Genomic DNA, 23,939 nt, shown 5'->3' on the forward strand with positions numbered 1-23,939 from the left:
CCAAACGTCATAGAACAGGTATGGTCTATGATCTTGGTTTTTCCAAAACAATTTTTGAGTCCCACATAACCAAAATTGAGACTAGTCTGGAAGTTGATCTCAAAACATATCATGACACAATGGTCAACTATGATATTTGCAGACCTGAGTTACAAACCTTGAAACTCAAATTTGGAGAATCAACAAGAACGAAAAGCAAATTGGAAAGAGACGTTGAAAGAAAATCAGAAGATTATAATCACGTCTTGGAACAATTAAATCAGACCCTAATTCAGAAAAGGGATTTGGAACTAAAAAATCAGTCGGTCATTTCTTCTGAAATAAAAGATGTTTTAGAAATGGAAATCCTTCAGTTGAAACAAGACTTTCAAGAATCAACTGACAAATACAATGTTATAAATGAAAAGTTGACTGATTCTTTAAAACAAATCAATTCTCTTGAAACCGAGAATAAAAGACTGATATGGAATATGGATTCTATCAATGTTGCAAGAAAGCTAAGTGATGATATTTTCACCAAGGCAAACACCTTGGGAACTGGCAAAATTGATACGAATTATAGACCAGGAATTGGAAGAGAATCCTTTGAAATTGAACAAGCAAAACAGGAAAACATGACGAATTGTGAAAACTCTGAATCTACTCTACCTAATCTTTTCACATCTATTAATGAGGAAGATTCGGATGACGAAACAGTTATCAACTGTAGTCCAGATGATACTGCTTTCAGCGTTTCCAAAAAGTCTTTCAAAAGAGTTGTAAATTCTGAAACAGGCTCTACAAGTTCTTTAACTCACCAAATCAAACATACCGATGGAACCACTAAACTCAAAAACTTTTTGAATGGAGAAAATTCCTCTTATGAGGATGGTAGTACTTCAATACCAACTGCTTTTCCTACAATGACTTCATCAATTGTTGGAAAAACTAGTCTGGGACAAAAATACTCCAAGAAACAACAAACAAGCAAAAAATCCATTCAAGTCAACAAAACCCCACTAATCAAGCGAAACATTTTTGAAAAACAACCAAAGAAACCAGTTAAACCCTACGTCATACCTCATAAACAGGTTTCCAAACAAAAACCAAAATCTTTTCAAAAACCTTTTGAAAACCGCTTTCAAGATATTACTTTTAATCATTCAAGGAACTTTCAAAAACCATCACATCAGAAAGTTTCAAACCATCATCATCAATAAGCTTTTCAAAATCGCCCATCACATCCCAGATATGAAGAAAACTTTTCAAACAAACCTTCACATCTAGGATATCTTTCACCAAATCACAGATCTTATCAACCCACAGGTTTTCAAAAACAAATCACATTTTGGGTAAAATTGATAGATCAAATCAAACCTCAACCATTCCATCATCATAAACCAAACCATTACAATAATGTGAAGTCAAATGATAAAAGAAATTCATTAAGAAAAGCACCCAAAATAACAACTGACAAACCAGGACCCATTCAGATTTGGTACCTAAACTTTTTGTCTGATTGCAGGTACTTAATGCTGGAGAACCCAATGATGATACATGGTATATTGATAGTGGTTGCTCCAAGCATATGACAGGAAACCGGAACTACTTACGTGACTTCAAACCTATACAAACCAATCAAGATGTTACCTTCGGCAACAACATGAAAACAAAAATCAAAGGTTATGGAAACATAACAAATGGTAATTTTACCATAAAGAAAGTTGCCTTCGTCGATGACCTGAAACACAACCTCATCAGTGTTTCCCAACTGTGTGATAACAATCTTGAAGTTCTATTCACCAAACAATGAAGCTTGATCATGGACGCCAAAACCAAAGATGTTATAGTTGATTCTGACCGTGCCGGAAATATGTATCCACTTGACATGGATCTTATCTATGGTAAACCCGATATCTGTTTGTTATCTAAAGCCCCAGCAAATATTAGTTGGTTATGGCACCGCCGCCTTTCCCATCTAAACTTTGGGTACATCAACAAATTAATCGGCGATGATCTTGTTCGAGGGCTACCACTTCTGAAGCTTGATAACGAAACTCTTTGTGCTGCATGTGAAAAAGGAAAACTTTCCAAATCCACTCACAAAAGCATCTCAGAATCTAGTGTATCCGAACCACTAGAGTTGTTGCACATAGACCTTTGTGGCCCTGCCAAAACCCAAACCATACAAGGGAAAAAGTACATTCTTGTTGTCGTTGATGGTTTCTCGCGCTTTACTTGGGTCTTTTTCTTAAGACTAAAATCAGAAGCACCTGAAGAGATGATCAACTTCATCAAACAAATCGAGCTGAAGCTGAAACGACCTGTTCGAAGAATCCGAAGTGATAATGGTTTAGAGTTCAAAAACAATACTCTAGATTCATTTCTCAAAGACAAAGGAATTGAACACAAGTTCTCAGCCCCATAGACTCCACAACAGAACGGTGTTTTCGAAAGAAGGAACCAAACTCTATGTGAAGCTGCAAGATCAATGCTTATCTTCGCTGATCTGCCACAATACTTCTGGGCAGAAGCAATAGCCACAGCTTGCTATACTGAAAATCGTTCCTTAATCCATAAACATATTCATAAAACACCATATGAAGTCATTAACAACCGAAAACCAAACATCAAATTTTTTCATATTTTCGGTTGTCAATGCTTCGTAAAAAATAATAAAGATCACCTTTCAAAATTTGACTCAAGGTCGGACGAAGGAATTTTCCTTGGTTACTCGTTTTCTTCAGCTGCTTATCGAGTACTGAATAAACGTACTAGAGTAATTGAAGAAAGTACCGATGTTCATTTCGATGAATTTTATGTTAGGAAATTGGATCGTGAAAATTTTGGGTCAAAAATGATTGAAAATATTTTTCAAAATCCAATTCAACAAACACCTTCTCCTGACATAGACATTGAAATCGATCTTGATTTGCTTTTTGAACAACCAAAAACCGCTTACAATTCTGAACTTCTAACTACTTTAATTGACCCTACAGGAACACCCAGTGAAGTAATTCCACAAACAAACCAAAATGATGCAAATCAATTCGAGGGGGAACCACCAACACATACTTCCTCTTTGGAACAAACACCAAATCCTCCTTTAAACACCCCATCCCCAAATAGCCAAAACAATCCTGATGCATCATTTATGGGGGAACCTTCAAACCTATTCCAAGATGAAACACCCGAAAAAGAATAATGGGATACTGAAACTCCAATTATTATAGCGGAAGAGAATCGCTTAATAAAGTGGACCAGAAATCATCCAACAGACCAAATCATCGGAGATCCCAACTTAGGCATCCATACTAGAGGTGCATCCACAAATGAATGTTTATTTGGAGCCTTCTTATCCACGACTGAACCCAAAACCATACATTCTGCTATAAAAGATCCAGATTGGGTAAAAGCAATGCAAGAAGAGCTAGCAGAATTTGAAAGAAACGACGTATGGAATCTTGTTCCTACTCCACCCGATGTTACTGTTCTAGGTTCAAGATGGGTATACAGAAACAAGACTGACGATCAAGGAATCATTTGTCGAAACAAGGCACGTCTTGTAGTCAAAGGATATTCACAACAAGAGGGAATCGACTACGATGAAACATATGCTCCAGTTGCCCGAATTGAAGCAATTCGCATCTTTCTTGCATATGTTGCACATAAGAATTTCAAAGTATTCCAAATGGATGTTAAATGTGCATTCCTACATGGAGAGATAGATCGCGAAGTATACATCCAACAACCACCAGGTTTCGAAGATCCCAAATTTCCAGATCACAGCTTTAAATTGCAGAAAGCTGTCTACGGCTTGAAACAAGCACCTCGAGCTTGGTATGCCACGTTATCAACCTTTCTCGAAGAATCAGGTTTTAAAAGAGGTTCAATTGATCAAACCCTCTTTCGTAAAATCTTTAATAAACATCTGTTAATCGTACAAATATATGTTGATGACATTATTTTCAGTTCTACTGATGAATCTTTAAGTGTTAAGTTTGCATATCTAATGAAGAGCAAATTTGAAATGAGCATGATTGGGGAGATGACTACTTTTCTCGGACTTCAAATCAAACAGTCAACTGATGGCATTTTCATCAACCAAGAGAATTATGTCAAAAACCTACTCACTCGTTTTTCAATGGAAAAGTCCAATACCACAAAAACCCCAATGGCTTTTGGATACAAAATTGATGCAGACTTAAATGGCAAACCCGTTGACTAGAAAATATATCATGGAATGATCGGATCACTCTTGTACCTCATTGCCAGCAGACCTGACATCATATTTTCTACATGTGTTTGTGCTAGATACCAAGAAAATCCTATGGAATCCCATGTAGTTGCTGTGAAACGTATCTTCAAATACCTTAAAGGCACTCCCAAACTTGGCCTTTAGTATCCAGCTAAATCCGATTTTCATCTGAACGCTTTCACCGAATCAGACTACGGAGGATGCAAGCTAGATAGGAAGAGTACATCTGGTAGCTGTCAATTCCTAGGATGTAGACTAGTGAGTTGGACTTCAAAGAAACAGACTTGTGTGTCCACATCAACAGCAGAAGCTGAATACGTTGCGGCCTCCAGTTGTTGTTCACAAGTCATATGGATGCAAACTCAACTGCGTGACTATGGCTTCAAAATCTCACAAATTCCCATATTTTGTGACTCAACCAGTGCAATTGCCATTTCTCACAATCCCGTTCACCATTCCATGACAAAGCACATCGACATTCGATATTACTTTATCAAAGACAACATTCAAAAGGGTCTTATCGAACTACACTTCATCAACTCCGAAGATCAAATTGCCAATGTCTTCACTAAGGCTCTCGATGAAACAAAGTTTCAATACTTCCTAGGCTGTCTAGGAATGTTAAATCCAGATAACATCCATCCTTAAACTTTTACTTTTTGTTTGTACAAAAGTGTGTTTACTTTCACTCAACAAGAAAATTTAAAAACATTTGAAAATTGTTTTCTTTTCAAAAAAACCAAAAACATTGAAATAACCAATATTTCCAAAAACATTCAGAAAAACAAATCTTCAAAAATATAATAAAAGACTTGCCGTAATAAGCTTTTGTAGAACCTTGTGATTAATCGTCTTTTGACTTAATTTTCATATGCTTATGCTCGATGAAGATTTTAAGTCATATTGATTCTCAATTGGAGTGAAGGTTCAAATCTCCTACTTTTCATAATGTACATAACTTTATTTCCTTCAATTTTATTTCATTATTGATGATTTTAAAAAGGGACATAAGGTTAGGAGGTTCAGATGAAAACAAAAACCCATGTGAGAATTTGTGTCTCATCAATCTGAATCATTGTGGAATTCATTTCTTGTGAGCTTAGGTGTGTCACTATTGCTTATAAGGTATATCCGATTATACCTTGTCACGGTCTCGTTTTTGCTTAGATATCAAAATGACCAGGGACGATACATTCATTTCTTACATACTAGACAAACTGTCTTTTATGCCACTAATCCCTACCTAGATATAAGCCAACCAAAAATGATGTCTTGAGATCCCGTGATCCATCAACAAGAAAAGACGAAACAAGATAAAGAAGAATCAACAAGAAAGCTAAATCATTCACCGAAGAAATACCAAACAAAACAAAAAAAACTCTACATTTGGTATTTTCAAACCAAGTTCAACCAAATGGTTATTTCAAAGCAAACATCAAAAGATCTCGTGATCTGTTTTTAACCATTTTTCACAAAAATGGATATCTTAATCCCGCAAGATAGATACTCTCAAAATTCCCAATTTTCTCAAATGTAGCAAATTCTCGATGCTAAAACAAAATATCCTTTTACAACAAATAGATATTGATCAACAAAAAGGATACCATCAAAGAAAAAGCTGCAACAACAATGGATTTCCCGGGATACTGTAGCCTTCATCACTGAAGATTCTTAGTTGCAAACTACACTATGAAAATTGCTAAACCCCTCTACATGTATTTCCCGACGGAGAAAGAGTGAACTTAAATGGTATGAATGAAGAAACCCGCTGAGTAATGCCGAAACCAGTCTTATGTGATTGATTATCTAATAATGAGACTAAGTGACCTTTCGGGAAAAGCATAGTTGAACACCTACAATATGAGTGTGAGTCGTCAGAGAGAGATATCACTCGTTTTTAGTGATCATTAACTTGTTCTGCTGCCAGAACAACCAAACACCCAAGTGAAGTGTGAGCTATACCTATGAGCGTTCATCTGAATCGACCTGTTAAACCACTTGTCGTCATTAATAATGCTATAAAATCTTAAGAAATTTCTTTAGATACATATATGGCTACCCTTTGATAACCGAACCCGAGACTTTGATTCGGAAACAAATTTTTGAAAATCTTTTACATAAGATATGTTAAACCAAGTCACAAACTTTCAAATCAATTGCTATGGTTTTATATATATATATATATATATATATATATATATATATATATATATATATATATATATCTTATCTATTGACAAATCTTTTATCTCAAATCTCCAAAAGTTAAACTGTCAATATGATTATATCATACCTGTCCTTATTTCAGCAATGATCACATAGGGGGAAATTGTTGAAAAATGTTCTTATGTAACCTTGTATGTGACCATAACTGAAATAAGATGAACTGTTTTTATACAATCTAACAAATATTATTAGTTATTTCAGGTTGCATGAATGCGTGATAAAACGGAAAATACGAAAACACGCGAATGACAAAAACAAATATGTGTGACTAAACAATTTCAACAATATATATATATATATATATATATATATATATATGTATTATGTACATATGTATGTATTATATATGTATATATGTATTATATATATATATATATATATATATATATATATATATATATATATATATATATATATGTTGTATATATGTTAAATAGTCAAAGATGAAGAAGCTAAAACCCTTCCCACGTTTTTTGCTCCTATTACTACATCAACTTGCAGCCTCTACATCATCTTTCAACTTACACTCAAGTGCACTACTACAAGATATTTGTTTCTCATATATATACATGTGTACGTAGTGTGTGTTTAGTGTTGGAGATAATAGAAGAGAGTAAGAGAGATAGATATGATATAGTGAGTTTTCCTTTGTAAAACTAAACCCTCTCAATCTTCATCCCTGGAGCTAAATGAAGAACACCAAGATCATCAAAAATGAAATGAAGAACACCATCAACCATCTTCATCTTCTTCATTGAAACTAAAGGTTTTTCATCTTCACCACCTTTGATCATCACATCATACACCACCAAACACTTTCCTTACATCAAAACACCAAAACACAACCATGAAACAACCCAAAACCTTCTGCATCAAGATCAACCACAAAACCCATCACTATTCATCATCATCTTCATAAGAAATTTTACCACCATATATCAACCTCCTTCAAACCTCTAAACAACCTTGAAAACATCCTCAAAACACCATACACCATTACCCTAGCCAAAACATCACAAACAAAACTTACCTTCAAATCACAAAAATCCCGAAATTGACTCTGACACGAACACGCCCCGTGTTAAAAACCAAGGCAAAATCAACACGCCCCGTGTTGCCCTCTGATTGCCTTCTTCATACTTCTGAACCTCAACGCGCCCCGTGTTCAGCAAGGCTAAATCAACACGCCTCGTGTCAGCATCAGCATCATGAACACGCCCCGTGTTCAGCAAGGTTAAATCAACACGCCCCGTGTCAGCATCATTCATCAAGAAAACCCTCCAAAACCCTCCTACACGACCCGTGTCACTTGTACCTTATCTTACACGACCCTTGTGCATGTTTTTAGCTAAAAATACCTCAACTACAAATACATAAACCCATGTATTTTGTACCCTTTTGTAAACACTTGTTTTACATAAAATCGAGCTTTAAATGAACTTTTTGTTACTTATCCAATGTCGGATTGATCTTTGAACAAATTTCGACCAGTCGCTCCAAGAGTCCCAATATCGACCAGTCCATTCAAAGAACAAATATCGACCAGTCGCTCCAAGAGTCCCAATATCGACCAGTCCATTCAAAGAACAAATATCGACCAGTCGCTCCATAAGTCCAGTTCAGTCAATTTATTGACGAACCTACTTGATATATATTTATATATTTATATACTTTATTATAGCTTTATGTCATTTAAATATAATCATTTATATTATTTATAGCTTTATGTCATTTAAATACAGTCATTTATATTATTTATAGCTTTACGTCATTTAAATACAGTCATTTATATTATTATAGCTTTCAGTCATTTACAGCTTTCATATTTATACTTATTCCACAATTATTATTCTCTCTCTCTCTCTCTCTCTCTCTCTCTTTGTATATATATATATATATATATATATATATATATATATATATATATATATATATATATATATCTTATATCTTAAACTGAAATATCTATCACACAGTAACTGGTAACCGAGCCTTTTGTTGTGATGATCAGATTGTTATATTTCCAACAAATCGGTATCTGAGCTGATATATAAAAGGAATAATATCCAACACAAGCAATATATAGTGGCTGATTCTTCTTACAAATTAGAGTACATAGCAGCTAGTGAAGCATCAAATAAAGGAACATGGTTGAGGAACTTCATAGGAGATCTTAGAGTAGTTCTAACCATTTAGGAACCAATGGAACTTTTTTGCAGTGATGAAGGAGCGGTTTCTTTGAGTAAATGTCACAACCCCGAACCAGAACGACAGAAACATCCAATGGTGCATGAAGTCATTGTATAGTATCAAAACAATTGAATATAAATGAATCAAAGCCATACAACCATAATATTGATAATTTAAAAGTTTACATTATATTCAAACATTGTTTGCGTAATGTCAAATGTGAATACAAAAATGAATAACGTGATGTGACAATGCCTCATCCTCCAAAAACGCTTTGATTTACCTGTTTACTGATTTCCTGAGAATACAAGTAATTTTGAAAAGTGTCAACAATTAAGTTGGTGAGCTCATAATCATTTTGTATGAAAAGTATTTGTAACTGTTTTGTGAAAATGATAGTGTATATTTTCAGAAAATCCAATATTTTCTTTAAAACTGAGTTGTAAGTTTTATATTTCAGCACTAAAAATGTAAGTAATGTTGTACTGAAAAATGATGTTATGAAGTTTTATCTTTATATAAAACTACTGAAATATATGTAAACCCGTAAACCAAATGTTTTGCTAATACCCTATGTGAGTTATTATAACCATACTAGTGCGACTAGTTCGCCTGTGTACAACATTCTTCAGGCATCAGAACTGTTACGACATTTGTCACCCTAGATTGGCTTGTCTAACTATAGCTAACAAGTGAGGTGTGTGGTTGTCAACCACGTTTTAGACAAGGATCAGTTGATCCCACTCTCTTTCGAAAGAAACTTGGGAATCCTCTCATGCTTGTTCAAATTTATGTTGATGATATTAGTTTTGGTTCAACAGTCTAGAGAATTTGAAAACATGATGAAGAGCCCGTTTGAGATTATCATGATGTGGAAAATAAACAATTTTATGGGAGTAAACGTTCGCCAAAGCAGAGAAGGAATTTTTATCAATCAAGAGAAATACTCTCGAAATCTGTTTGAAAAGTTTGGCATGACGAATAGCTCAAAGTTGGAAGTACCAATGGCAGTTGGAACAAGGCTTGGTCCTTCATTAAACAAACCAATTGTTTATCTCACATTATACCATAGCATGATAGGTTTGTTACTATACCTAACAGATTGTAGTCCTGATATTATGTTTTTTGTGTGCAATTGTGCTAGGTACCAATCGAATCCCAGGGAACCACATCTTACAACAGTCAAGAATATTTTTCGTTATCTCAAAGGTACAATGTCGTTAGGATTATAATATCATTTGAAAATAGGATTTTTCATTCAAGCATTTTCAGATGCTGACTTGCGTGGTTGTAAACTTGATCATAAAAACACAAGTGGCAGGTGTTAACTTTTAGATGAGAAGCTTGTTAGCTGGCAATCGAAAAAGCAAACATGTGTTTCGATTTCAACCGTAAAAGCTAAATATGTTGTTGATGCAGCTTGCACTTCTCAACTCATATGGATTCAAAGTTAACTGTGTGATTATGCAATCAGCATGAAGAAAATTCTGTTGTATTGTAACTCAAAAAGTGCTATTCACATCTATCATAATCTTATGCAACATTCGAAGACAAAACACATCACATTTTGATATCACTTTATCAAAGATCATGTTGAAGATGGAAATATAGAAGTTCACTTTGTAAAAGACAACTGATCTGCTTTTTGATATCTTTACAAAACCATTGGATGAAAATAATTTTCTTTGAATTTTATCAGGCTTAGGCATGTTCGACGCAAATGTTGTTCCGGGTCTAAGTTCGTTATAAAGGAAAGTGATGTCGACTTTACGCTGATCCATTCAAAGGGTACTGTTCACTATTCAGCGTACGACATACTTCGATTTCGAAAGTCTTCTGAGTGATATTGTATGTGTTTGGATTCTTTAACTCTCTTTAGTTGAACTGTAGATTTCACATGTTTAGTTCATCTTTTTGTTATAAAAACACAAAAACAACAAAAAGTTTTTCTTTAGTTTTGTTAGTCCAATTCAACAACAAAAACATCAAAAAGATTTTATTATTTTGTTCTTTTCATTTCAAACACAAAAATCCTAAAATATTTTTGTTTTGTTTCGTTAACTTCTTTTGTGAAGCTTACTTGTGAAAATCTCTGGTGGAACATGCACTGCAACTGTAGGGAAATGTATAATTTTGATACTTTGCACTAGTTAGGTGTCCCTAGAAGCATGATGTAGCATGTTGTCCAAAACTTCCAAGACTCAATGGGTTTTCAAATCATTAATGGATCTCTTATTATGAGAATTCCTTCCAAGTCAGGCTATATTCCTATTAGTCACTGATCTACCTTACTCTTCTAAAATGAGTTAAGAGTTTCCTGCCTGACCCGCTTATATTACAGGTACATTTCGATTCATAAACCAACCTTTTTCATCCTAGTGTTCTTACACAATCACACACTATGAAACACACCCAAGATATCTATTGTAGAAACCAACCATGTTATATGTATGTAAACAATCTATGTTTATGATCTAGATTCATGAGACCGTGATGAAAGTGAAACCCAAAATTTTGAAAGTTACAAGGAATTAATGGTGAACTTTTTAGTTCAAAATTTTAACGAGACATTTGTTTCCGTACCATCCTTTGATATTCAAAGTCATATTCTTTCGTTTTGAGTGGTATTGCTAAAATGTTTCAAACCCACAACATTTTTACCCAACAAGATCCAATAATTTTTTTAACATGATTTTCGTCTGAATATCTTTTCGATCATTTGTTACTCGAAATATTTTTCCAAAGCATAATTGTCACTTACTACACTGGTAAAACAGGTATTTTCGATTACAATTTCTTGCAGTTATGTTTAATTGTGATATGTAACGAAATTTGTTATCCACCCGCGAAGCCAATTAAAAGAAGCCCTTTAATTTGATACTTCTCAATGAGTATTCTATTTTATTTCACGAGAAACCACACAATATATTTGACATCTCTCTTGATGTAGAATGAAGTGATCTTTACTTGGGATCTTACTGCTCTATGTTGATTTATAATTGACATCACAGAACCAAAATTTTCTATATTTGCTTCTTATCTTATCTTTGGCACACTTTGTACTCACAAAAACCTTGAGGTTCTCAGTAATACTAACTCATGCTGATGATTTTGCAAGTCTGACAAATGGCTTTGCTTTTCAACCCAAAAGCAAAAGAGCCCAGCCTCCATGCTGAAGGGTTGTGGATGGTTCTTATTCCATTGGGGCAAGTGAATATACGATTTGGTTATTGTGTGGTTTTCAAGGCAAAAAGTGATCATCACTTGTCAGACGTGCCTATTTTTACAGCTAGATGCCCGGTTTTCATGGAACCACGTGTCATGCTCTTAATGATCAACCGTTTGAAATTCGTACTTGGGGTTTATGTGTAAAAAGATTTTTGGGGATTTCATTCCAACTTTAGGCGATCCAAAAGTTTTTCCCAAATTTATTATCCCTTTTTACTCTCTGTTTTCAAACAAAACATCCAAACCTTAACACTAGCGGTAACTCATCCTCAAGTTGATGCATACCAGATCACTGATGACACCACTCTCAACCACTCATGAAGATTCAAAGTAAAAATTCATGAGTTCAACCTAATATTTCTCAGTATCCCGAAGGTTTAAAAATGTTCATTTTGGTGTTGAATAACTTAGTTCTATCCACAACCATTTTTTCTTCCTTTTCTATGCTGATGTCTTGGTTATCACTTGCTGGTACAACTGTGGTTTATATCAAGGCGCTTATAGTGGTTACTTTCCAGTTGATAAATGACAAGAAAATCAATTTATCCAAGAATTTGTTTGCTTAAATCCTGAATATTCCCAATGTTGAACCTTTCTGTTCGGTTTTGAATGAACAAGTTGTGCACATGTTCAATGAAATGGATCATCAACCAGCTTGGACAGTGATAAGTGACTTTAAGAAGTCTTTTCTACTTTACCTATGGAATTTCTTGTTTGGCATTTTCCTTAGGTGTTTAACTGGATGAACTGTTGGTCTGGATAAGGCAAATTTAGAGATTTATGCTATGGTTATTGTCGTTGTTATGATTTGCAAGTCGATTATGCTACACAATTGTGGGAGGAGTTTGTTAAAAGCATTGGAAACACGAATATTGTCAGTGGTATTTCGTGTGCTCTTTAATGGAGTCTTATCTTGAGTTTTGTGTATGAAAAGGAGGGAATTTAGGTACCAAATGATGAACAGGTGGTAGAATTTTCTTTATATCGGTTTCCGAAGACGATGGAGGATGATCATGTTATATTTCCAAGTGTTGCATGTATTCTGAATGCTATGCTTCAGAAGGTTGATCCTTCTCATCCAGTGTTAGTGGCTTACTTGCAAACTAGCAATCCTTCGATTGAAACTAGAGTCTTGTTTCCAAAGAATGTTTGAGGTACTTTGAAGAAGAGAATATGATCAAAGAAAGATGTTAAGGCTAGTAATTCGAAACCTAGCTCTAACCATGTTGAGCATGTTGAAAACCCAACTCCAAAGAAAACAGTTACGTCTGATCCACCTCCAAATAAGATTGTTCAACCAATTTTGGAAGAACCTTCTCCTATTGCGAAGGAGAGCATGCCCTAGAAATCTGGTATATTGAAAAGACTGAAGAAAACGACTCACATATCACATTAGTCACGAGACAGGTCAAGTAGTTTTTCTCCAATAGGTGTTTCGAAGATTACTCTTAAGTTTCAAATCACTAGAAAATGAGTAGCCATTCATTAAATTCCAACACCTGTGTCACCATCCTCTAAAACGCGAAGAGCTGAAGATATGGCGACACACATTTCCAAGAAAAAAAAATCATAGGTTGTTAAAGAGCCAATGGAGGAAGTTTTACCTTAATCGTCACTTCGCAATCAAGATATGAGTATTCCTTTACTAGCAAGGTGCTCTCCAATCAGATTGAATGTTGAGGACACTGGAAGTCCTGGTGGCACTGTGAAAGCATCCAATGTGGACACAAGCACTAATCAAGGTGTGTCACATCTTTCCACTCCTGATCAGATTGTTGTCATGCCACCTGGAGTTTCGAATACCGTGTCATTTAATGAGGAGGTTTGAACTTCAGACATCAATACAAACATATCTAATATAGACGTAAATATAAACATGGGTGATGAAGTGTCGAAGTCACAAGCCCAAGGTACATCTTCTCTTATCATTTCATCATATTCTAATAGTTCAACCATTGACACTACCACTTCTTTACCACCATTCCACACTTCAACTTCTACTACTTTACCTTAATATATACAATCACCAACTTTTGAACACATTCTCAAACAACCATTTACATCATTATTCCCATCTCAATCCACTGGCGGTCCCAAAACAGTTCAAGATGATGATACCACTGAAAATGGTGAGTTTATGGGATCATTTGCTGATATAGAGTCTGATCCAGAAGAGGAAAATATTCTTGATAATATGTTGATGTCTGGGAAACAGTTTAAGATACTAAATAGGAAACTTAACTCCTTATTAATGCTTCAAGCAGATGCAGGAAATCAAAATTATGTATCTGGGATCGAAGTTGATGTGTTGTTAAAAGCTCAAGAGCTTCGGTTAAGGAATGAGTTGGAGCAAATGGAAATGCATAATGAGAATTGTGTCAAAGCTCAATCTTATACTTTCATTGATGCCCTTAAAGAATTGAAATTTGTTTACTGGGAAAGGCATGTTTTGATTGTGAAGGATGTGAAAACAGTTCGTGAAAATGTTAATCTGAATATTGAAGAGTTACATGTGGATATGGTGAAGGAGGTTGCAACTTTAGATCAAATTTATTCTTCCCTTCATATCAAGGTTGATATAATTGTTGATGTTGTAACAAAATTTGTCGAATAGTACAATTCCATGATTCCCAAGTTTGACAAGAAAGCTACGATTGATGCTCAGAGTTTCGAGAAAATTGATAAAATGTTGGCAGAGTTGAAAGACTTAGTTTCGAAGTCTGGTTCTTCATCCTCATCCTTGCTTACTCAGGTATTTTTGAATAAAAAATTTCATTTGTTGGATTCAACAATTTAAAACGAATTGGCCCTACTTACAAATTTTCTCAATTTTATGCCAATGGATGCCCCACCTATTCATATAGGGGTGGAAGGGGGAGAAAGGAAATATGTGGCATGAGTTCAAGATGCGATAGAGGAGAAGGTGGTTTAGAGAAAACTGATGATGATTCGAAGGTTGTGGGGAAAGTAAAGTCTACTCAAATTCCTTCTTCATTGCCTCAGAGTTCTGAGCCAATGATTTCAACAACAACAAAAACTACAACAAGGGTTGTGACAAAAGGAGTTGTCATTTGAGGTTCAAGGTCATCTTCGAAACCATCTCCACCAAAGATAACCGATGTTGATAAAATCAAGGAGAAGGCATAAGTGTTGAGTCTACACCAGAAGAGAAGAAAGCTGCAATTAAAGCAGAGATGGAGAAATAGAGGCAAATTCAAAGCATTCTTTGTCAAATAGAAAACGATCCTCCTGGTATGGAAAAAGGAGATCATGCTAAACATTATTGTTATAAGTATATCGAAGCACATGTTGTTACTGAAGAGACATATGATTTCAAAAAAGTCCCAAAGAAGAGTTTTTCCACGGAAAACATAGATTTTAATCGACTGGATATCCCAGTTAACAAGATGATGTTCTTAGTTTCTAAATATCCAATTGCAGATAAGTTTGATAAAAACGAATTTAAAAGGATGAAGTTCCAGTTTCATGCGATGTTGGGATAGAAAGAAGAGGAAATATTGTCTCTGGTCAAAAATTTTCGAGTTCTCAATATCTCCAAGGATGTTTTGTTCGAAGGAGTGTTGCAGGATTATCAGTTTTACATTGTTATAGTGAATAATGTGGCATTCGACTTTTCGGTAGCAGACTTTCCCTTGATGAATTTTCATGACTTTATTTATGTGACCAGAATTGTAAGAGTTCTCAATATCTCCAAGGATGTTTTGTTTGAATGAGTATTGCAGAATTATTGGTTTCATGCTATTAGAGCAAATAATGTGGCATTCGACTTTTCGGTAGCAGACTTTCCCTTGATGAATTTTCAGCTAACAACAAAGAAGATTTTTTAAATGGAAAATAAATCACAGTAAGTTTGGGAGTTGTTTTTGTTGGGAAGAATAAGAAATGAAAGAATACGAAATTCTTTTTTCAGGCTTGTGATGTAGAGAGATATACAACTTCTCATTATACGATTTTAATAGTTTGTATGAATAGTCGTAAGAAGCACGATGACGGAGACAAGGCTGAGATCAAGAAGATTATCAATTTGTATTCTGAGATCCGAAGAGTGATTCATCAAGTAGGCCAGATGATTTTGACTTAGATTCGACACTTCTCACAAAGGGGGAGAATGTAGAGTTCAGAAGTGCTGTGAGGTGTCGAAATGTGTCTTAGTTAGTTTATGTGTCGAAGCATGTTTGTAAGATTTTTTTATTATAAGGGCATTATGTTTCGAAACATAAGTGTTTTTAGTCCCTTATATTTTTTGTATGCTTTCTCGATCCCTATATATATGGGATGAGTACTATAGTTAGAGGGTAACTTCCTCATTCAAATTGCATTCTCTGAAAATTCTCTGTACTTCAGAAAGCTTAAGTTAGCCAAACAAAAGTTATTTAGATCTTGTGTTCATCATTCATTCAATATCATAGTTCTTACTCGATTAAATCACAACTACAAAAAGCCGACGGTCAAACTCAACCTCAATTGACCTCCAGGTTCTGGTAATCCTTTGGCTACGTCGAGGGATCTTCCTGATAAAACAGACTTGATTTCCAATTTTGCCACATTATGGAACCTAGCTCTTCACGTTGTGTAAAAAAGCTAAAAACAACTTATTTACTCAAGCTATTAATCGGTTAAGTGATTAGCTTATACTTTCCAAAAGTCTTCTAGGGTCTTTAAGGTCTCATAAAATTCCAAACTTTATTGTCATGCATGCCCTATGCATGCCCTTCCCCAAACAAGGTTAAAATATGTGAAAGTTGACCTAAAGCTCAATGGACTAAAGCAATCCATAGTTGCAAACTTTATCACTTTCATATATCCAAAAATAAATATGGACCAAAACAATCCAGATAACCTACATCTAAAAGGAAGACATCAACAAAAGAGAGCTTGAGAACTCATAGATGGTACAACAGATTCACACAAGGATGGGGAAGGATTTCTAACTAGATTTGTGAGCCAAACATCTTCATTCTTCCTTCAAAATCTCCAAAATTTGAAAAATGAGCTCCAAAATCTTCAAGGAGGCTAGGCTTTCACTTTGGGAGGTTAGTAGTTGAACAGGATGCCCTAAACTCAAAGTCAAGGGATTTAAATACCAAAGAAACTCTAAACTCGCGGGCTTGGGCAGAAATAGCCACCACGTCGTAACAACCATTTTGTCACATTGTGGGGCTACCCTAAATACGCGATCCTGAAAGTCAGGCCACGTCATGGTCACTCATGCCCGACATCGTGGCATAGAGGCTTTCTCAAAAACCCCCATCCTAGATCCCATTAAGCCTTTAGTTGATCAATTCTGGAAAACAGGTGTTATAGATCTCCCCACTTAAATTAGATTTATCTCCCAAAATATTTCCTTACGTGTTACTCTTTAAAAACTTTTTGAACATATTGAGGGTTCATCCAAGTACATTTACTTCTTAGATGAGCCAGCACCACCCTTAATGCAGGAATTTGTGAGTATAATCACAAGGATTTCTAAAACCATATGCACCTATCAAATCCAAGTGGAAAATCTCAGAGGCCGATGTGACAACCCCAAATCTATTCCCGTTACAAACCCTATTTTCACTAACGGAATGCGTCATTATATGTTATTTCTCGGTATTGTTCGGGTCGTCAATAAATAAATATTTAGTTAATTATATGTTCCGGTATTGTCATGAGTAATTATAACTTGCAAATGTTAACCCCGTTTAACTAAATAAAGTTATATTACTTTTCAACCACTTCACCCGGGTAAAAAGTTTTAACCCCGTTAAACTTTAGCATCGAGTAGCCGTGTATCGGGTACAATACCCGAGACGTATAAAAACACTTGAACACCTCAATTGGACTCTTTCATCACAATTACACCTCTCTCTCACTACTTTCTCTCTCTAGACCCGAAATCGACTCCAAATCCGCGAATTTCCGACTTCCAAACGTAAGGATTCATCCCCTAACTTAATCTAATCATACTTTACTATTTTTAGAGTCCAAAATCATGAGAATCAAGGACCATAAAGGAGTTTACGGCCTAAGAAGCTCCTTAGGCCGTAAACCCCCAAAATCATGCCAAAGATCAAGTTTTTCCTCATGTTAAGCTAGTATACTAATTAAGGCATGTATCTAGAAGGGTTTGGACACTAAAACACAAGGATTTGACATGGAAAAAGGAGTTTACGGCCCAAGCATGTGCTTAGGCCGTAAACACCTCAAACACCCCAAAAACACTTGTTTAATGCCCCAAAAACTCATCTAGGGTTTTTGGCAATTTAGACTTGACAACAAGGAAGGCTTAAATGCATCAAACAACATCATTTGATGTCAAAAAGAGGAGTTTACGGCCAAGGCTAAGCTTGGGCCGTAAACACCCATATTTTTGTGTCAAACAAGTCCCAAAACCCCTCAAATGCATGTAAGGATTTTAGCTAAGGCCTTTGGAAGTGTGTTGTACCATTAAACTTCACATTTGGACACAAAATGAAGAGTTTACGGCCAAGGGTGTTCATGGGCCGTAAACTCCCCAAAAATATATGCCAAATTATCCCAAACTCACTATATGGCCTTCTAGAATTTGTCTAAGGTGTATGAGACTTTGTTGTACCAATAAAACATACATCTTGAAGGGTTTACAAGAGTTTACGGCCCAAGAACAAGTCTTGGCCATAAACTCCCCAAAAATGTCACAAATTATGATGTTTAATCCCTTAAAATAGTCCAAGACACATACCACTAAATCAAGGAGGTGAAATAAGACCTTAAACATACACTTTGGAGTGCCACAAGAGTTTACGGCCAAACCTAGGGGGTTTACGGCCGTAAACTCCCAAAGGATGGCCTTTGGGCCATAAAATCCAAGGGAGTGAGCTCGTGGACCCTCCCGTAAATCATTCATGACTTTGTACCACTCCCGTGAACCCCTTCTAAGCCTTAAAACCCCGAAAACGATGCTAGAATGTCCAAATACTATAATGAAAAGCATAAGATGATTAACTTCTTGTAAAATACATATTTCATATGACATTAGGGTCCTAGGAGGTGCTCAAGAGGTTATTGGGTACCAAACGCTCAATCGACACTTTTACCCGATTTACCCGATTTCCGCGATTTCAGGTGAGTTCATACCCCTTAATGAACCTTTCAAATGTTTTATATGTTTTAGGGGGGAGATACAAGTTGAATATACATGTTTATGAAAAGTTATACAAAACTATTTTTCAGATTTCAGAGTTAATCATATGTGACTCCCAATCTGTAGTTCAAATCACATGTGATTTATCACTATGCTTTATAAATAAGTCAATTGTTTTCAAAACTATCTTGGATTAACAAACAAGTTTTAAATGTTCCTTTCGTACAATACTTTTGTTAAATAAAACTCTTTATGAGAATGTAATCATACTAATATATTTATATAAATAAGACTTGAAAGACTTAGGACCGATAGCTCGCCTTATTTCCTGTTTCTTGTTTGATTGTGGACTTAGGGTAGTAGTTATCCATCCGACTGTCATTGATCTCTTAATTATATATCTCATATATTAGTACAGATTATGAGTACTTCTTAATTCATTAATTACCTGAATCACTACTTGACTAGAACCACATACACTAAATTAACTATAATGGGTGTAGTTAAGGACTCTATCCCTAGTTTCCACTATTACTCTACACTACTATAATTCTCTATATTATGAAGCAATACACTAATAAGAGAATACAATACAAGTTATACGAAAGATTACTACACTATAATACAAGAGAATGCACTAATCATGAGATAACTCACTAATCCACTACGGGATACTCTATACGCTATTCACTATGCCCGAAGTTTTCCGACAGGAAGACGACACTATATGTATAGATCTATACGGGGCAGACGCTATTACATCCCGACTGATAACTTCAGTCCAAGCCGCTCAGGCCCAGGGATGCTTTTACACTACTACACTATGCATGACTGGGAAGGTCATGGGGGTTCGCTATTACTCACACAATTAGGAATATACTAGAAAGATACTATAACCGCACTAAAATACTAAAAGAAAGATGAAGTAATATCCCGAAGTAAATAAGTATCTAATACTAAAGGATGCTGCACCACTATTACATACTCTAAGAATAACTCACTATATTACATTACTTAATGTTCTGGAGAATATGGAATTTTCTAGGTTTCACCACTATTTATGATTTCAAACTTCAGTTTTCATAATAATGACTCTAATGCTTTTTATACAAGTACTCGCACTAAAACTCTTATGAACTCACCAGCTTTATGCTGATATTCTTTTCAAAATAACTTGTATCTTCAGGTCAAAGATAGACAGGTACAGCAGCAGCATTTTTGGGGAAGATGGAGGATACAAGACCCATCTCTTATTTTTGTTTACTTTTGGTGTTTGTCAAACATTACAAAACACACTTGTAAATACACTTACTATGTAAATGAAATGGTTGTATGATTGTTGTTTTTACTATTATACAATTGTGATGATACTGTACACTACGTCATCCACCCCGAAACGTATTCCGCCGGTATCGGTTTTGGGGTGTGACAGATTGGTATCAGAGCATTGTTTATAGTGAATCAAGTATATCAACCTATAAAAGATATACGAACTATAAACACTTCGGGACTAAAACACTCTGACCAAGAATATATACTGTTAAGTATCTAAAAGATTTAACTAAGTATATATATACACACATCACTATAAAACACAGAAGTCAGTATCGTCCTAGAACAAAACAAAAGTATTAAGATTGTTGGATAGCACGATTGAGCTTAGAGACATATAGTCACATTTAGGGGGATGTAGCCTGCTCAACTACGTTTTCCTGGGAGTGACTAGCATGTGCCTAAGTTTGGTTGTGGTATTGCATCAAGTCTAAAACTTACCAACACTACCACAATAACGTTAACATTAGAATACTATAGGAGTATTCTGTACCTCTAAAAGCATACATCTGTGAGAACTAAAAAGGGTCGTTACTGATGGAGCAATAGTCGCTAAATGGATACTTTCCGGTTACATGTGACTAAGGCGTTATAGACTTAGAATCTGTGGTCTTTGCTTTACTTCCTGTTCCTTGTTTGGTTGTGGATTTAGAGTTAGGATCACTTATTCGACGGACTATCCTGCCCCAATCACATGTAATTAGTATGCATTATGCAAGTATTGGTCCAACTCGTGACGACCGTCTTATAAGTAATTTAGGTTAGTACGCCTATTAACCTTCTTTTCCCCTTTTCTTGCATAGATACCATGGCTGGCTTCCACCCTCCAGGCGACCCGTACTACCCAAACCAGGGTAATGGAGGATGGCTCAGTGAAGAGTCGGACGATGATCACCCAATCCCCTTGGATGACCACCGAGCAGAAGGCTTTCCGGATAACTCCGACTCCGAGCCAGAAGTTAATAACCTACCCCCTGGAGTCCCAAACCCCAACCCCCGTCCGACATTTCAGGGCCCCACTCCTACGTGGGCCATATCTTTGCACAGATGGAGCGAAGAGCAGGGTCAGCCCACGCCATACAATGGAGACCGAAGTTTCTACAACATAAACGAAGGTGGATCAGCAGATCAGGTTCTGCCCATCATGATCCGAAGGATTGCCAGGAATGTCGAGCAAGGTCAAGCTGCAATAGGTCGAGTTGTGGAAGTGGATGCCAACTCAAATCTCTACACAGTTCGCATCCGCCAACTCGAAGAAGCCATGAACATGACAAGGAGGACTAACGAGGCTCTGCAGCACCAGCTGGCTGCATCCCGAGCTGAAGTTCGAGAACTCCGTGCACGCCAAAGGACTCATGATCGACACCTTCAAGAAGTTATGCGTCAGCTAGCAGAACTTAGGATTCACCCGACAAGTAACCGTCGCCAGTAGAAGATGTCTAGTTACCTCTATCTTTTGTTTAATGGATTAACCTATCCACTCTATGTTCCGTAGATCTATTATCTGTAAACATTCCTAGCTTGAAAGTACCCTAGTCAAACCTCTAAACTGCCAAACCTTTTCTCTATGGTATGATGTAAGACCTATTGCTAGGTCAAATTTTCACAAACTTGTGTTGCATCATGGATACCAATATATTGGCAGTTGATTTATCTATTGCTATAACTCTCATCTTGATCTTGGATTATGTTTATTTAGTCCACGAAACACTCTATTTATATTCGCAATAGGCCCTTACTATTGCTATCATTTCTATACTTCTTCCAGTAAAGGATGCCTCCACGAAAGCGTCCCTCCAGAGGAAGACCTGCAACTCAAACCCCTACTCCACCACCCCCTCCTCCACAGATCGATCCGGTCTTATTTCAAACAGCGGTAACTGCGGCCGTGACAGCAGCCATGGCCCAAATGAATTCTGGGGATGCGAGCGGTGGTAACTCCAGGTTCGGTGAAGTCCATCATCGAGTGCAGGGATGTACTTATAAGGATTTCATGAACTGTAAACCCACCTTCTTCGATGGTACTGGAGGAATTCTGACGTTATCTCGATGGTTCGAAAGAAACGAAGCGGTGTTTGAGATGTGCTCTTGTCACGAGGAGAGCAAAATCAAGTTTGCTACCGCTACCCTTACCAACAGGGCCTTGACATGGTGGAACGGCCATGTTAGTTCACTTTCCTTGGTCACAGCCAATGCTATGGGCTGGGACACTCTGAAGGACCTCATGAGAGGAGAGTACTGCCCTAGGGGCGAAATTCAGAAACTTGAGGAAGAACTCTGGAACCTTAAGATGAAGGGGACCGATATAACAGCTTATACGGCCAGGTTTTGCGACTTGGCAGCTATGTGCCCCAATATGATCCCTACAGAGAACAAGAAGATTGAACGGTAGATCTGGGGTTTAGTGCCCCCGTATCAAGGAAATGTTCTAGCTTCACGCCCTACAACTTTTGATAGCGCCAAGGAATTGGCCCAGAGTCTGATCAACCACGAAATCTCCTCCACTCCGGCGACAGCAACCACAACAACCACTGCACCGCCCGCTTCATCTGACAGAAAGAGGAAGCGATGGGATAAGATGAAAGGCAAGAAAACTCAAACCTCCTCAAGGGACCAACAAATTGTGGCGGTCCATGCTGCCACCACCACGACTACTCCAGCTGCTCCAGCCCCGCCAAAAGCTTACAGTGGAAACTTGCCCAAGTGTCCCAAGTGCCCTTTCCACCACAACGGCCCCTGCTGTGAACTGCAGTGTTCCAACTGCGGTCGGAAGGGCCATACTATCCGATTATGTAAGGCCCCTCCCAAACCTATCACGCAGGTTCCTGGTACGGGAGTGACCCCAACTTGTTATGGCTGTGGAGAGGCGGGTCATTTTAAGAGAAACTGTCCAAAGACCCCAAATGTTGGAGGAACTGGAAGGCTACTCGCTATCGGTCACAATGAAGCGGTAGCAGATCCCACAGTAGTCACGGGTACGTTTCTTCTCAACAACTCCTATGCCTGTGTCTTATTTGATAGTGGTGCAGAAAGAAGCTTCGTAAATCATAACTTTAAACACTTACTCAAACAAATCCCTCAACCACTAAAAGAAACATTCGTCGTAGAAATGGCTAATGGGAAAACAGAAAGCTCTAGCGAAATCTACATAGGGTGCACTCTTATGTTAAACGATCACTCATTCCCAATCGATCTTATGCCAGTCTCAATCGAAAATTTCGATGTTATTGTTGGTATGGATTGGTTGAGTCTCCATTGCGCCGATATCCTATGTTCCGACAAAGCCATTCGTCTGAACCTTCCAAATCACGAAACCCTCTTGATATATGGAGATAAGCCGAGTACGAGCCTTCGTATCATCTCTAGTGTTCAGGCTCAGAAATACTTACGCAAGGAGTATCGCGCCTTTCTTGCCCATGTCGTCGACACTAACCAGAAATCGAAAGATCCAAAAGACATTCCCGTAGTATGCGATTTCCCTGATGTCTTTCCGGAGGATCTTCTCGGCCTACCTCCCAAACGTCAGATTGAGTTCAGAATCGACCTAATTCCAGGAGCTACCCCCGTAGCTAAGTCGCCCTACCGTCTAGCGCCCGCTGA

Source organism: Lactuca saligna, chromosome 4 (assembly GCF_052625555.1).
Source record: "Lactuca saligna cultivar CGN05327 chromosome 4, ASM5262555v1, whole genome shotgun sequence".
NCBI lineage: Eukaryota > Viridiplantae > Streptophyta > Magnoliopsida > Asterales > Asteraceae > Lactuca > Lactuca saligna.